The sequence below is a fragment of the Macrosteles quadrilineatus genome, unplaced genomic scaffold (genome assembly GCF_028750875.1).
Source record: "Macrosteles quadrilineatus isolate MER2022 unplaced genomic scaffold, UCM_ALF_1.0 Scaffold_7__1_contigs__length_78375512, whole genome shotgun sequence".
Classification (NCBI taxonomy): domain Eukaryota; kingdom Metazoa; phylum Arthropoda; class Insecta; order Hemiptera; family Cicadellidae; genus Macrosteles; species Macrosteles quadrilineatus.
In genome coordinates this window covers 58,595,797-58,611,971 of record NW_026542600.1, presented here as the reverse complement: position 1 = coordinate 58,611,971, position 16,175 = coordinate 58,595,797, and positions in this window count along the sequence as shown.

Genomic DNA, 16,175 nt, shown 5'->3' with positions numbered 1-16,175 from the left:
TCCTTACATTAGTATGAACGAGAGTTTTATTTTCCTACGATAAAATGCGCGCAAGAATAGTTAACTAACACATTGAATATTTTCGTATGTTTTTTTTTATTAAGATATAGATTAGCTAAAATTTTACTTTACAATGTTCTTTTATTGTTACATTTTATAAGTTTATCAATTAAAAATAATCAATATACATAGATATAAAAATAAAACGCAATAAATAAGATGGACCTATAAATCTTTTATAGGTCTATGTATCAATACAGATGTAATAACATTGTTTCATATAAATATAACTATATACACCAAAGAAAAGTCAGGTTCAATGAAAAATACTGTAACAGTGTTACCTTCCTGGAATTAATGTAAATAATCGTAGCAGGAAATAGTATTAAGTATTAAGTAAATATTGGAGTTATTGCTGTATTAATTTACTTAACTTTTTTCAAAAGTTCGTAAGAACCACATTACATAATGTCCTAATGTTTCTAATATTATAATATTCTAAATTCAACAAAATTATTCACTCCAAATCATTTTCTTGTCAATATTTCGTAACACCTAAACCAATTTATCCTGCAAAATTCGGCTTGATATGGGTAAACCTAAGGAAATACAAAGCAAATTTAAACAGCATTAAATGAGTTTTTTTTTCTGAAAATCCATATTTATGTTTAGATTACTTTTTAAATATTTAATAATATTAAATTTGTATGAAAATTATAAGAAGGTACTTGATGTAATTTGCACAGATCGTTTTGTAAATTAAACTATTTGGTGGGTCCAAACATATGCACTTTTCGTTATTTTTATTTACGAATTTGGAAAATCTTTTTCTTTGTAATCAAAGCAACACTTTTGAAATTTTTCCACTTCTTGCTGAAAACAACACACTGGCGAATTTGAAGGTTGATTGTCCATGTGTTCAGGATGCTTTTAAATATCCCAAGAGAACCTCTGTCTATTTATTCCTTGGATTAAGGCATTCCAAAAACAATGCATTAAATAAGCCTATGGTAACAATTAATGTTGTTATTCTTTTTAGAAGATTTCCTTTGCAGTTTAAGTTTGAACCGTTAAAAGCTCTACTATACATCTGCCTCAGTCTATAATAAGTATAAGTTTGATTACAGTAAAACGTATAGCTTATAGTCATGATATATCTAAAACCTGAGTTTGTTAACAACATGTATAACAACAGGACATTTATTTATTAGGGTGGATATGTATACAGCGTTCTTTTATGTTTTGTATGCAGTTTACAGCTTTTAAATAGGAAATTAACTGCTTAAAGACTTTTTTACAAAAGAATAAACTAATCGTTTTATGGCTAATATAGAAGACCAACGATGGTCTTCTACCAATGATGGTCTTGGTTGGGAGCGAGATGGTCTAGTGGTAGAACGCGGGGCTACGGTACTGAGGTTCCGGGCTCAAATCCATCCAATCACCGGTGGCTTCTGCTGTAACATAATGCCCCGACCTTGTAGACATAGCTTAAAGCGATATGTTCGTTTCCTAGCTAGGCCAAGCGTCCTAGGATGTGAATGTAGGATATAGAGACATAACAACGTCTACCGTCAATCGTCCGGGAGCTTTCACCTGAATTGGTCCTTATGACGACGACGGGCGCCTACCAACACTACCCACACCGCAACACATCATTCATTATCAACAATGACTATCAAAACCATAACAAATAGCTTTGTTGTCCAACAATGGAATTGAACGTTCATTCGTCCAATCAGGTGATAAGAACAAAGAAGGCCGCCTGCGGAGGACATCCGTCAGTCTACGGGACGTCTCTATGAAGACATCATACTCGCACCCACGCACGCACACGCACACGCCCGGTAGTCCCGTAAATGGGCGCATTAATTTGACGAAGTTGCGTGATTGTGGGGGCATTCTTTGCATGATGGCGTCAATCCCTCAACCCGCTCGTTTGGTCCGCTTCCGGAGCCGCCAGGAGTGCTCAGTGGCGGGCCTCATTGTAGGAGAGAGTTCACGATGATTTAGATACGTCCATATTGATTAGCATCGTCGTGATATTGAGATATTGTGATATTGAGAGAAGACCAACATCATCACAATACAAGGTCAAAATCCAACCTTGATATCCCTTTCTGCAGACTAAACAAAAAAAAGGACAGCTTTCCTATGTTGGCAATTAGGATGTACAACCGACTGCCACTGTACTTTAAAAACCTTGAGGCCTCAGTTTTCAAAAACGAACTGAGGGAGTGGCTACTGGCAAGACCCTTGTACTCCCTAGATGAGTTTTATAAAATTTGCGTCTAACCTGCCGCCAAACTTGTAAATATGTATATAAATATTATTATTATTTTTATTTTGACTCAGTCTATCCAGCAAGAGCTGATCAACGACGTCGAGGGAGTAAGTAAGTAAGTAAGTAAGGGAAATGTGACTTATTTGCACTTTTGTCTATGTGGGTCCTGATTTTAAAGCACGATTAGTTACTTAAATGCATGTAGCTTTGTAATTGCAAATTCCAATCGTGGACAAATAAGAAAAAAATTTAAGTGAGGAGTAACTATTTGTTTTCTACATGAGGGATAGTGTTTAAGGAACGCATATGTTCATTTTGAATTATGTAACTTCCAATTTTACTTAGATTCATATAGCGTTGTTTTAACAGTATTTAGTTATCGTAGTTCGATTTTGGTGATGGTTACTTTTTTGTTAGTTAAGGAATTAATACTATCTAAATTTGTATTTGCATCCTCTATGTTAATCCTTTTTATTTATAGTTAATTTATGTAAAAGTTGTGCGTTTGAAATGCCTATCAAGATGACATTTATGAATTCTTAATATGAAGTGTGTGCAATGCTATGTAATGCTGTTCGTAATTTGTTTTCTGTATCTGTGGTATAGCATGTTTTGCAAATAAATTAAATGAAATTATATTGTAGCGAACACTTGCCATCACATTACAATTTTCACTTCATTTCTGGATCTGGAATTGTAGGGTTGTTTCCTAGTTATGTATTTTTTTTTACTGAAACATCATAAAAAAACTTCCTATTTTACTAACTATAAAGATCAATGTATGCAATAGCCCCTTAATCTACTATTGACTGTCTAAAATGGTGTTTTTATTTTCTTCAACAAGAATTCAAAAATGTATTTTATATTAGTTTTAAATGTTTTTACCAATAACATATTTAGGAATACATACGTGCCTAAAACAATTCAATACTGTATTAACATTTCTTTTATTTTATTTAAACTAACTGCACTAACTTCTAAAACTAACTTTGTCTTACACATAATAAGAATTTCCAAAATATTCCAGGGCCGAGTTGCGAAACTATTTTAGCAAAATAAACCTTCATGTATATTGCATCTTGAAGAATTCAAGAACATTACAAATTTCGCAAGACCCATCCTTGCATACCATTACAGCACAAGTTGGGCCCGCAGCGGTGATCAGACAGGAGCTGAGGGGTTATGGGGTAATGGGCGTGCGATTAAAAGTTGGAGAGTTGGTCCAAGTGATTATCAGGGGGGAGGGCCCTAGGGCCCCAGCCCTCTCGTTAAAGTTGGGACCGCGACGAGAAAAATGCCCCGAGACGAGTGAGAAATGCGAGTCTAGAAAATTGAGAAAATTGCGTTAAAACTCGACCTCTGGGTCGTGGAACGATTAGTGGCTGTGAAATTAAATTTTGCCAATCTTCTTATTTTTGCATATTTTACCACCTTGAGACTTTCGTCATTATATCTTCAGGAAAGTCGCTTAACTTAGGACGTGTTAATCTCGAACCACTCTTTAGTTTTGACAAACTTAGTCATTTCATTTACGCTAATAAAACTTGTTGTACAAAAAGTGTTTAAACGGGGATTTATTGCAGTACTTGCAATATACTAATACTGTACTAATATAACAGAAATTGAATTATTAATGGAAACAACAAGCATTATGAAACCAGCCTCGTTTTTATAACCATCAGCCTTACTTTATCTTATGTAGCATATATTTTTGTAATTATTTAAACTGTTAATTCTGTACGATCCGACCAACAGTAATCATATGTTTATAATATAAATGAGGTGGTGTGTATTTTATTGTAAAATAACAAACACAACTACTTTTGAAGAATAAAGCAGGGGGAGTTGTGCATTTACAGATAAAGAGGGACGCACACAATCTATATGTACGGGCTTTTTCATTCCCTATTTTGTGGTTTGGTGGTAATTTTGGTTTGAATACCATGGAAATGGGTAGTACTCTTCGAAAATGTATATTTACATATTTTTATATTGTGTTAATACGTTGGGTGAACACGTTATAATCAAATAATCAGCGTGTGTGAATAAGTCAAGATAACAAGTATACGTTTTAGAATTCAATATAATATGACAAGGATTCTCAATGTACGAACATAGGCTATCTTAGAAAAAATTTACATGAATTACTAATTTGTTAATTTTATTGCTGTAAAATAATTGATTAAGTTATATGCCCAAAACCATAACAATTGGTTTGCAATGTTGGCTTTCACAAATATAACGATTTTACTGCCTCGTCTATTTCGTATTCCACAATTCTTAAGTAAATGATTACAACTATATTTACTAATGGTTGGGAACGGTTTAAAGCGTCTTCCTGTGAATCCTGTTTGCTCATACAAGAATATATCATACATTAGACATTCCATGACACTAATGGCGCGTCGCTCACTTTACTAATTTAAAATAACTCAGGAACCGGAAGTAGACGGAAAGTAGTGGTTTACAGGTGGCCTGTAGACGGTAGACTGAAGACATCAAAGCCCAAACAGGGACCAGAAACACGGAACACTGTTTCATTGAACAACACCGTGCTATTCTGAGGCCCCTCCATCATTCACGGATCATAAAGCGACAGATTTACTCACTTATTTAAGCGTTTTTGATTCGGCTATTAAAATTATTATATCCTGTTGCAATTTTGGCAGCTAGAAAATATTTTAAGAATTTCAATTCAAAACTGTTTTAGATAAAACGGTTTTGTCGCTGTAACAGCTCCTGGTGTAATGGGCTTAGTGTGAAGATGTCTGTGTGCCACTCTCAACTCACTACAAACACCATGGAACCACCACGGTATCCTATGGTTAGATTATAGTTATTGTAGCGAGGTGGGATGTGAGGATAGAATCAAACATGTCAAATTACCATCAGGAAGAAAGTGTGAAAATTAATAAACAATTTAAACCTTGTGCAATAAGAAATTAACCACTATTTTGGTATTAGCAACGTTTTATAATGATTGGATAGTACTGTTCTTGTAAGTACCTAAGCATATTAATTTTTTTGAGATTAAGTCGAAAAGATTATTATTTGTATTGCGAACTTGTGGTTATGTTTGAAAACTAATTAATGTACTGACAAAATATTTTCAATTAAAATTTCCATAAAGGTAAGTACAAACTGAGTTTGATTTGCAACGATAAATTTGCACGACAAGCACTTTAAAAGAAGTTTTAAAACTATTGAGCGCTTTTCCTATCAATGATTGACTTAACTGAAATCATTACCTCTGTAACGTTACAGATCCGCTAAAGGCAGGGCTCAAATAAATTACTATTTTATGTACATACAGTATTACCAACCGTCAACCGTCCTTCAAACCTCAACACAGCTTCTCCCAGACTAATTGCACCCAATACCCACCTGATGGGAAGGTGGCACCGATCTTTCTCGTCCCGGTCCTGAAGACACTCGCCTTGACGAATTACCAATGTTTACGCTTATGTTAATTAAGCTGTTTTAAATTTCCAATTTGTTTAAGGGACGCCGTATGGGACCATCCATAACCGAACACGCCGAGCCAAAATGACGTCAATTAATCGCCAACGTTTGAGATCCTTCATCGCGGAACGTCGGTAATTTCTCGAGCTATGAGCGCGGAATGAGCGCGATTAGGACCGCAGATGTTGTCTTTACAACCGTTTCAATTATTCCGATTCCTTCATTCCTCGCTCACTCTTGTTGATAAGGATTTGTCTTATCAGTCTTAGAAATTACTCGGATTTCCAAGACCGATTGTGCCGTGGGAAAGATTAAGCGTTCTACGTAATTTGGAATATTCTTTTAAAACTAACTGAAATAATATTCCTGCCAAAGCAAACCTGCAAAATAAGTGAATTTTCATTTGCCTGATTGGATCTTCACTCAAAAATTTCCTTAAGATTTTTGTCAGATGCATTCACAAAATTATTTTTAAGCCCTACAAAATTTATTTGAAATCAAATTTAATTTTATATTTTTTTAAGGTCATAAATTGTAACCCATTTTCACCCCCATTGACCCTAATTTTCCCCCCATTTTCAATAACACTATTGTTCCCATAGTCCGATAATGCTGGTTCGGAATTTGTTCGAATAAACGTAAGTTTACACTTTTGTACCAAATTTAATCAAAATAAGATTATTTTTGCCGGAGTTGTCATGCTAACGGACATATAGTTATATGAATTTGCGAATTGAATGCGATAGTGTTTTGGCCTCTAGGGACCTCAAAACGAACAAATAAATCAGTCCGGGGCTACGTCTTACCATGATACCTACTTTAATAGTTTATTTCCGGTATGAGTAATTCGCTAACATGTAAACGTTTGTGAATATACCTATGGAAGTATGATCATAGATTAAAAGAAACTCCTTTTATCTATGGTATGATTGATTAATTGTGACTCACACCACGTACCTTTACCTGATTGCCCACCTTGATAATAGGCCTATTTAGGCCTACTCACATCGTGAAATCGTCATACAGCTCTGCCTAATAGACATTTCAAGTTGCTATATGATAAGTATCTTTGGCACTTTTGGTGTGGTGTCAATGGCAAGTAAATATAAATACTCGCCTAAAACTACTTTATTATTTACAATTACAATTATCAGAAAATAGCATTGAGGAAATGTTAGTGACTAACTGTAAACATAACCCCGTTGTGAAGCAGTGTTTGCAAGTATAAAGCTAGATGAACAATTTATTGTATTCGTTAACTGACTAAATTTATTTTTAGTGTGGTTTTTAGTGTCTAAATATTTACATGTATATCTTCTAATAAACTTTTTAAATTACTTTTTGTTAACAAAGTTATATTTTCTACTGTATTTTGCATTGGCCTACACACTTTTACTAATGGCTTGACTCTTTAAATATATGTAGTGTGATTGGAAATATACTCCGAAATTTCATCTTTGAGTGATTACAGATAATACTTATTACATACACAAATGGTAATTATATCAAAACATACTTGTGACCAATACGTTTAATGAAAACGTTTCTTAATGCCCGTTTAACAGACCAATTAAGGCTCTATTACAAATTTTTGATCCGTTTATTAATGTTATAACAATATCACAACACTTCAGGAGTTCAAAATAATATAAAAAACTGTTAGTCGTTTAGCTTTCGGCTGTGCCCCATGTGCATTTTGACGACAGTTACTAAATGTAATACAGTACTTTTTATTTATGTATATTGTATTTTTTGGTTATATTATACTTAAGTAAACTCCCTAACATGTATTATTCCTAATATCATTTTACCCTCAAAAAGTCTAGGCAAGAATGAAAATTAATTAATTTGACATAAGTAGACATGAAATAATATCCAACCCATATATTTAATATATGATTAATTAAATCCTAAAAATAAATACAGATATATTGAATGGTTATCTTCTTTATGCTTATTTATACTTTTAGTAATAACTACTCCAAAATGAAATTAGAATACATATAATAAATGTAATATTTTATCCTTATCTCGATACGAAATTTAAGATGTCTTTTTAATTAATTTCTATGCCGAAAAAAGTGGCTTATCTAACCCAATTTAACGTTTGTGAGATGAAGTTCAACTTTTTTTTACATTTTAGTATTCATTTATGTTATTTTTGCTAAGTTTATAAGTAAATCGAAACAGCTATTGTTAAAGCGATAAAAACAACTACGGTTTAAATATGGCCTCCGCCTCTTATCGTACATAGTCCGTAAACATAGAAAAGCGCAAATTGTATAAAAGTAAACCTTTATTGTATAGCTTTGTATTCAATAACATTGTTGCAAATACAACTATCTGCGAATTGGCGAGGGTTGTTCTAGTTCCATGTATTGCCGAGGGGAAGCGCTGGCTGCTTCATCCCCTACGTGAGACTACCTAGGAGAATGAGGTAGCTTATTGGATGTGTTTAATCATATTTATAGGCACATGATTTTGTAGAGCTTTCAATATAATATTTATTTCATAAATGTAACGGGAAGTAGTAAAAATTACAAAAAACAAGTTTTGCTTGACTAAAAAACATACTTTGTAATCACCATGTTTAAAATGATTGTGAGCTGGACATAGCGCATAATTAAGTAGTTAACATATAGTTAAGTATATAAGCTATATCGATCATTTTTACGTATCAGAACATACACCAGGATGACTATTAAATATTGTTATTAAATATAGTAGTGGAATTATCATTTTTCACTCCAAAATAGATAACAGGAGTAGTATGCATACTATTTCAACAATGAAATAAGGACATATCACAGTTATTAATACATAAACATTTGTATGTTTACTGTAATAAAATTAATTAACATTAGGTTTTAAATCCCACATTCAATTAATAATTTCTAATAAGCTTGACATATTTTACATGATTTTGACGAAATGTTTGTAAGTGTATATTGCGTTTGAATAGGTTTAAAAAGTTTTCTTTTTCATAATAAATTTATAATGTAAACAAATAATTAGTTTTACAAAAATAATGATAAAAATAACTGATTGATTTTTCGAATTGCAAAGGAAAACCATTCACATGAGATATTCCGGGAGTTACGAATAGCGGTGTATTTTAAATGTTGAACCACACGACTAATGTTTTATATGTTAGCACACTTATAGTTTTATTAGCTTAAACATCCACTAAGTTTCATTACTAAACAATTCAAATAAGACAGTAATCTACAAAACGATTCCTAATACACTAAGTATGTGTGTATATGAAGAAGCTTTCGTTATGGGAACCGATTCTATTCTACTTTCACTTAGCCTCGACAGCACAACTCATTTATATTATACATTTATAGTTCAGGACAATTGTTAAATTCCTTAAACAAGTGAACAATATTGTTTATCGCCTTGAGCGAGGCTCACAAGGTTTTTCTATGATGAAATAACACTTACAGTTAAAATACAAATGTAACAAGAACCAAGAACAACCAATTAAAACGCGAAAAAATCTTTAGAATATTATTCTTACTATTACCTCTGCGTCCTAGGATGTGAAGGTGGCACATTGAGAGAAAACAATTATAACCACAATGTGCCGATTTGAATTTTGTGTGTTTTATTATTATTATTAAATCTTAAGGAACTAAAAATTCTCTTAACCATTCCTGAACGCAGTGAAACTCGTAAAAAGAGGTCATTAAAATGTTCCGTTTGGTTCAGTAAAATCTGGAGTATCGACATTTTGATTTAAAATGCTGATACTGTTTTCCAAAAAAATTAATGAGATTTTCATTCCTGTATACAACTTAACCACAGATAGAATAAGAAAAAAATCATGTCATGTATGGTGTTGCTAATAAACATTTGTAGAAATTTAGTATTTTTTAGTTCAAAAATGATATCACTGTTTACCTTATATTACTAAATTACAACTTTATATGTAATCGTGAACAAATTCTGTTGTTTACAAAATATGATGAGTAACATGAACATATTTTGACCTTGCTATTAAGATTGACTACACAATATTGATCACAACATTATTAATAATATAGAACATAATTTTAATATGATTCATATATTCTGGGTAATTTAAGTTTTTAAAAACAAAATAAAACATACTTAACTCTCTGGCACCATCGAAACGATACAATTTTATTGTGGTTCTCCAGTTCATTTTACGGTAAGCCATTACAGTAGTTGCAAAGACAATATAAGTAACAAAATACCACCACCGGCCGCAGCAAACCTGCAGACTAAGCGAATTTCCATTTGCCTGATTTGATTTTCACTATAATATCTCCTAATAATGTCATATTAATTTTTTCTATTTAAATAATATTAGATTACATATGTTTTCTGCTACAGGGGAAGATAATAAACCGTGTTTATATTTAATTGTTAATGGTATATTATGTAATAAATACATTTTCAAAATTTGATCAAAATATGTCCATAAACAAGCAAACTAAAACAGATTAGTCACGTTATGAAACATCGAAAAAGAAACAAAAAATATAAAATAAAATGTGTCCTATCGTACTATTATAAGTAAAAGTTTGTGTCCATTAGTACCATAACTCAAGCAAAAATGATATGTATATTCGTCGCAACTAGCATCAAAACCATGTAGATGTTGTAGATACTACAACTATTATTGACCTGGGACGAAAGTAAAGGTAAATAAACCACTATTATTTTATATTTTTGTATATACATATATATAACAATTTGAACGAATGGTGTTTTTGGCCTCTGGGGACATCAAAATTAAGAAGTAAATCGGTCCCGGGCCTAGGTCTTACCGTGCCACCTACGGTAATAGCTACTTCCCACTTCCCCCAGACGTGGCGCTAGTCGCCACAATCATATGAACTTGGACTTGGACCTAATTGGATTGACGTCGCCAATTATGTACGAAACATACATCATAGTACTAAAGATGTTTTAGTATAATATCAAGTGATCTTGTTTATGAGCATTAATCAAGTAAACTAGTTAGTAAAGTTAATCAAAACTCACCCAGTAGCACGTTCCCAAATACTGTATACATTTTTAAATGTTTTCTTTGAAAAGTAAAACCTCTTTCACGATGTAACCACAGAAATCCAAAAAGGATTAACTGTCGATGAAGTCCATTAATCAAGTGTACAAAGGTGCTGAGACAATGCGTTCGACAATGAGTGATTTCTTGCGCCAATCGTTAATTGTAGAACGATGTCGTTGTCGTCTCAGTCGCAACCATACAACCAAAGCTCCACAGTCTCCACCCTACTTAGTGTAGCAGATTGGTACACAATGTAACTCAGTCGTTTTATTTATAAACACCGTAATTTATGCAGACCACGGATATACTAGAAACTGTGTGTATCCTACCATCTTAATTACCAAAATATCTGCACTATAGGATTCAAGTTTAGTTGTATTAGTTATGAAAGAGTTATCATTATTTTTATGAACTAGTATGTTAAGATAAGCACAAAAAAGTATACATGTTATTTAAAATCAGTATTCCCTATGAGATTAGACCACATGTAAGAGCATATGTGACTAGTGAATGTTTTAATCCGTTGTATGCTTTGTAAAACAAAGAAAGTAAATTTCACTTTTACCTACTTTTAAATGTTAACCTGATAGTTATACTTTTCTGCCTCATTTTACTGACAACCACTAACACAAACTTATATTATATTTTATATTTCTTCAATCACCTTATATGAGTGTTTAGTATTGCAAGTTCCAAGCTATATTCTTATATCTGATATCTTCGGGTATCGTTCACGAGTTAACAAACGGGATTTAGATCTTCCACAATTAACATCCATAATGAAAGTATAACATGCGATATACTATAAGAAACAATTAAATTCTATTGATCTTAGTATTTTTGTATTTTTGGGCATATAATTATTGCATGGACACGATGAAACAATGATATAGACTCTATCAAATTGGAGAGTTAAGTCGTGGTGTGTGTATGTAAGCGCAACCCCATAAAGTACCTGTTGAACACAGCAGAGCAAGATCAGCTGGTGCTGATGTAAGTATTGATTGTGTGTTGTGGGTGAGGGGCGACATTGGTAGTAGTTGAGGGAGTCGTCGATAGATGGCAGAACGAGGGTGTCGCAAAACCATCGGCCATGTTACACCCACTACCGGTAGATGTCATCCTAGTCTCCCCTAGCTCTGCAGGGCCTACTTGTGAAATAAAGGCTTGTTATTTGACATTAGAAAACTTTATCGTCAAACGCATCACAATGAGCTCTTTGATTAAAAAATATTTAATATTTTGGCCTGATCCCATTAAACAGATTTGAATCAATCAGTAAAAGGTTTAAGTGATTGTATAATACTGTGTGACATTATTATACAAATATTGGTAAACTATTATCAATTAAACTTAAAACCGTAATTTTTTAATCCAACCTAAAAAGTAACAACAGAGTATGTTTTTCTCAATGCAATTAACTAGGTGCAGTAGGTTAAAGGTAGTAAGATAGTAAGGGAGGACTTTACTATCTTAATCCACATCTTATCTTGATGTATCAAATAGTATACATCAAATAACCTTGCAATTGAATCGATGAATTGGTTAGGATTCAGATAACAGTAAAATTCTAAACGAACTTCTACGGTCTAAGGTTCAATATCTGTCTTGCGTGTCTTAATATGACTCTGAAGAACATTTCCACACTTATCAGCCAGTAAAACTTAAGCGTTGATAATATTATGCACTTTGAGGTGAGGAATGTATTTAAAGAAACCTTAATATTTTATCCAATTGGTGAACATTTCAATTACAGATTACGAGTTTCACATTTACAACAATAAAGTCCTATCTAGTGAACAGTCAACATGGCTCTTAATATAATAATAAGTATACACATTTCACTAGAGAGCAAGTTATTTTTACTTGGTAGTTTTCGTAGAGACGTCTACAAAATTGAGCGGAGGCATTATTTTGTCATTGGCCCTCACAATCAGGCTTTATGGTATTTTATACCTACAATTTAATAAGGAGAGAATATTTGTGTAAAGATGATTATTATTGGGGCAAATTAAATAGATACATTTTGTTCACCAGTGAAGGGAAGTCAAAACATAGTGATATCATTATAATTCTTTTCAAAAACCTGCATTAAACTAAAATGGACACTGCAATCGAAATCTCTTACCATTACCATCTGGTATATATTTACCGTCTTGTTAAAACATTTTAAGTGTAAATATATGTTTCAAGTGTTATGAGACGTATTTTTATTTACTCTCCGATAAATTATTGACACGTTTTATGGTGTTTAAGAAGTTATTTAGCTACCATAAAACAATTAACTGATTCTCTCACAAGTAACCTTAGAGAATTCCAAACTACCATATGAAATATTACTTAATGAAATATACGTTGTTCGCAGTAAAAAATTAGTTTTATTTAATTGCAATCTAAAGTGATTAATTTTATTCAACACATTTTCTACATATAATATCAATTCATCTAATCCAGAACTGATATATTTCGTTAAAGAAAATCACAAATACTGTAATATTTTACCAAGTAAATCTTGGGCAGTGTTCTTAAACTGTATCGTATTTTTATATTATAAATCGCACAGCGGATAGCCTAAACATTTTTCTACAGCATTAAAAATGTTTAGTTTACAAGATTAAAATAATAGAGGACTGCTACAAATACCTGTAACAATTACCTTGCTTTGTAGATGATAAATAGTAATCACGTTTAAACTGAAGCAAGAATTACTCACGCATTAAAATAACAAGTTGTTGCCAGCTACAATAATATAAATACAATATCAACTGTTTCCGGATGTGCTGTTTTTAAATCAACATCTGATCTTAAGCCTTTGTTTATGTGTCAAATACTGCTTTTAGGGTTATATTGAAACTTTGAGACTCCATGGGGCGAATCCCTGGGAGAGTTTATTAATGCGATGTAGATGTCGGCACTCACCAATATGGTCTTTTTCAGAATGCAAGATGTTAAAATGATTAGAGGAGTTTGCGTATGACGAAATACATAAGAGTTAAAGTATAAGAGCTCCAGTGGAGGGTACTCAATAATGTTGATCTTAAAGAATATGAGAAGGAATATATTAGATATAGAATTATATATAATAATAAAACATCGATACACATTTTAAAATTTTTAACTGGACAAACCAAATCGGCAAAAATCTCACACGATACAGATATGTGGATTATTTTAGTCCTCTCTAAAATAAGGTTGGGTAACGTTGTTGACGTAACAAGGCAATATGGTAGGGCCTATTCCAAAAACCATGGGATTGGTTGGGCTAAAGTTGAAAACGGTTGAGTTACCAAGTGTCATTAGAAATCAGCAATTATTACGGGAATGATGCTAAATAATATCCGTGACAGGCAGTTAAAGTACATGATTAATTCAAAACAATTTTTATCATAGATACTGCACCCTATTTCTTTTCTCTACAACTTATATTTAAGGTAGTTTTCAAGAATGGAATTGTCTTAATTCTGAGTGTAATTTAAAATTTGAGAGTTATCTGAGATCAACATGTAAGAGTCACTTTCTAAATTCTTTAGAATAAGTTAGTTATGAGATAACTATAATAACACTGTCTTTTTCCTAAAACCAGGAAAACACATTCCTCTAGTAGGGGGACGAGGGAACACTCCATCCTTAAATGTATAGCATTGCAACTCTAGCTTTAGAAAAGCGAAGATTGACAATACTACTACATGTTTCATGTTATCAACTACAAGTGGCTAAATAGAGCCTTGAATGAAATATCAACAGCAACATCAAATGGTTAAAATGTAATTAAGATTACGTAAACCAATGAATTTGTTTCAGCAGTTGAGTGAAAATAATTAGATCTGCAGCAAACCTAGCAATCCACGGGGGCGAAGCCATAAAGTAAGTTTCAAATGATAAAGATATACGCCGTGAGGTTGCCCATCTTATTATTAGGTTTGATAACCTTGTTGTTTTTAAAATAATTATAATAAATAAGGTAACCTTGAAAGTTGGAACGTATTAGTAGTATTAAAGCCAGGTGGCAGAACCAAAAATAACTAAATACAATTGCAAAAGGAGAACAAAGTCCGCTTCTGAGGTATAGGTTATCGTAGTAGATCGTGATTTTTTTATATATTTTAATTTGCTTTGCAGCGTTTGATACCTAGAAGCATCGGTTTTCCCAATACATGGATGAAACCCTGATGATTCCTGCGAGAACTTACAAATAAACGCCGTCACCATACGTGAGCGGTTGAAAATATTAATACCAAATAAAGTTTCCCCCATTAAATATAACACTCGCTATTCTTTTAAACATTTTTTAATACAAAAAATAAAAGTTTGATTTCTCGGGTTCAAATCTAAACAAATACAAACCATATGATACATTGGAACTTTTACATATGATTTAAAGGAATAGCCAAAATAAACACATTTTCGAACATTACAAATCATTTGCTTTACTTAAAAAAAAATGGTGGCCATTAAAGTAGAACATATTACTTTATTTATATGTTAGTTCAAACATTTTTAACGATTAAGTTTGCTCAGTAACTTAATAGTTATTTGTGCAACTAGTGAGCAAAGGGAGCAATTGACTCACTCGAGAGAAATACTTACTCTCAAGCCGTGGGCGAATGAGGAATGGTTTCTCGAGTGAGGCAATTGCACTTTGCACTCGAGTTGAACATTATATTTTTCCTACAGTAACAGTACAGTAAGTACAGTAAACACAGTACAGTGGTACAGTGAGTGTGTTTTTAACTTATAAAACAAATAAATTGGTAAAGAAACGTGACATATTTTTACACAGAAGTGAACTTTTAATATGTCATTTAATGATACAACAGTACAACAGCTGACAAGCTGATTTACAGCCAGTGCTGCCAACGTATTTCACGCGCATACGACCTTGTCTGCATGTTACGCGCTCACTATTTCGTGCCTTCACGTTGCCAATCTGGAGTGAGACAAAGTAATTAGAGTGAGACAACGTTAACATTGTCTCACTGATGAGCGAATTGGCCACTTTGCTTTCTCAAATCAAGAGAGAACTTGTACATTGTTAGGTAACAACTGTAGGAAAACATGTTTTGTTGCGACATTTTCAAACCTTAACAACTCGTCAAAAACACAATTACACAAACACAAAACGAAAATAGAAAAAAACTTCATGACTATAACTACTTAAACCGACGTTATCATAATTAATCCTGATAGTGATATACACGAAACTGGAAAGTGTGTAAGCCATTAGTCACTTAGTCATTACAAGTTTTAAGAGCGACGAGTCATAATTCGGTTAAGTGAATCATGACATAAACAGAAATAATTGCAGGCAAACATGTTTATGTCGTCGCAATTAATTTCAGCCCCTTGTCTTGTCGTTTAACTAAAACAACTCTGAGTCTCAAACAATTT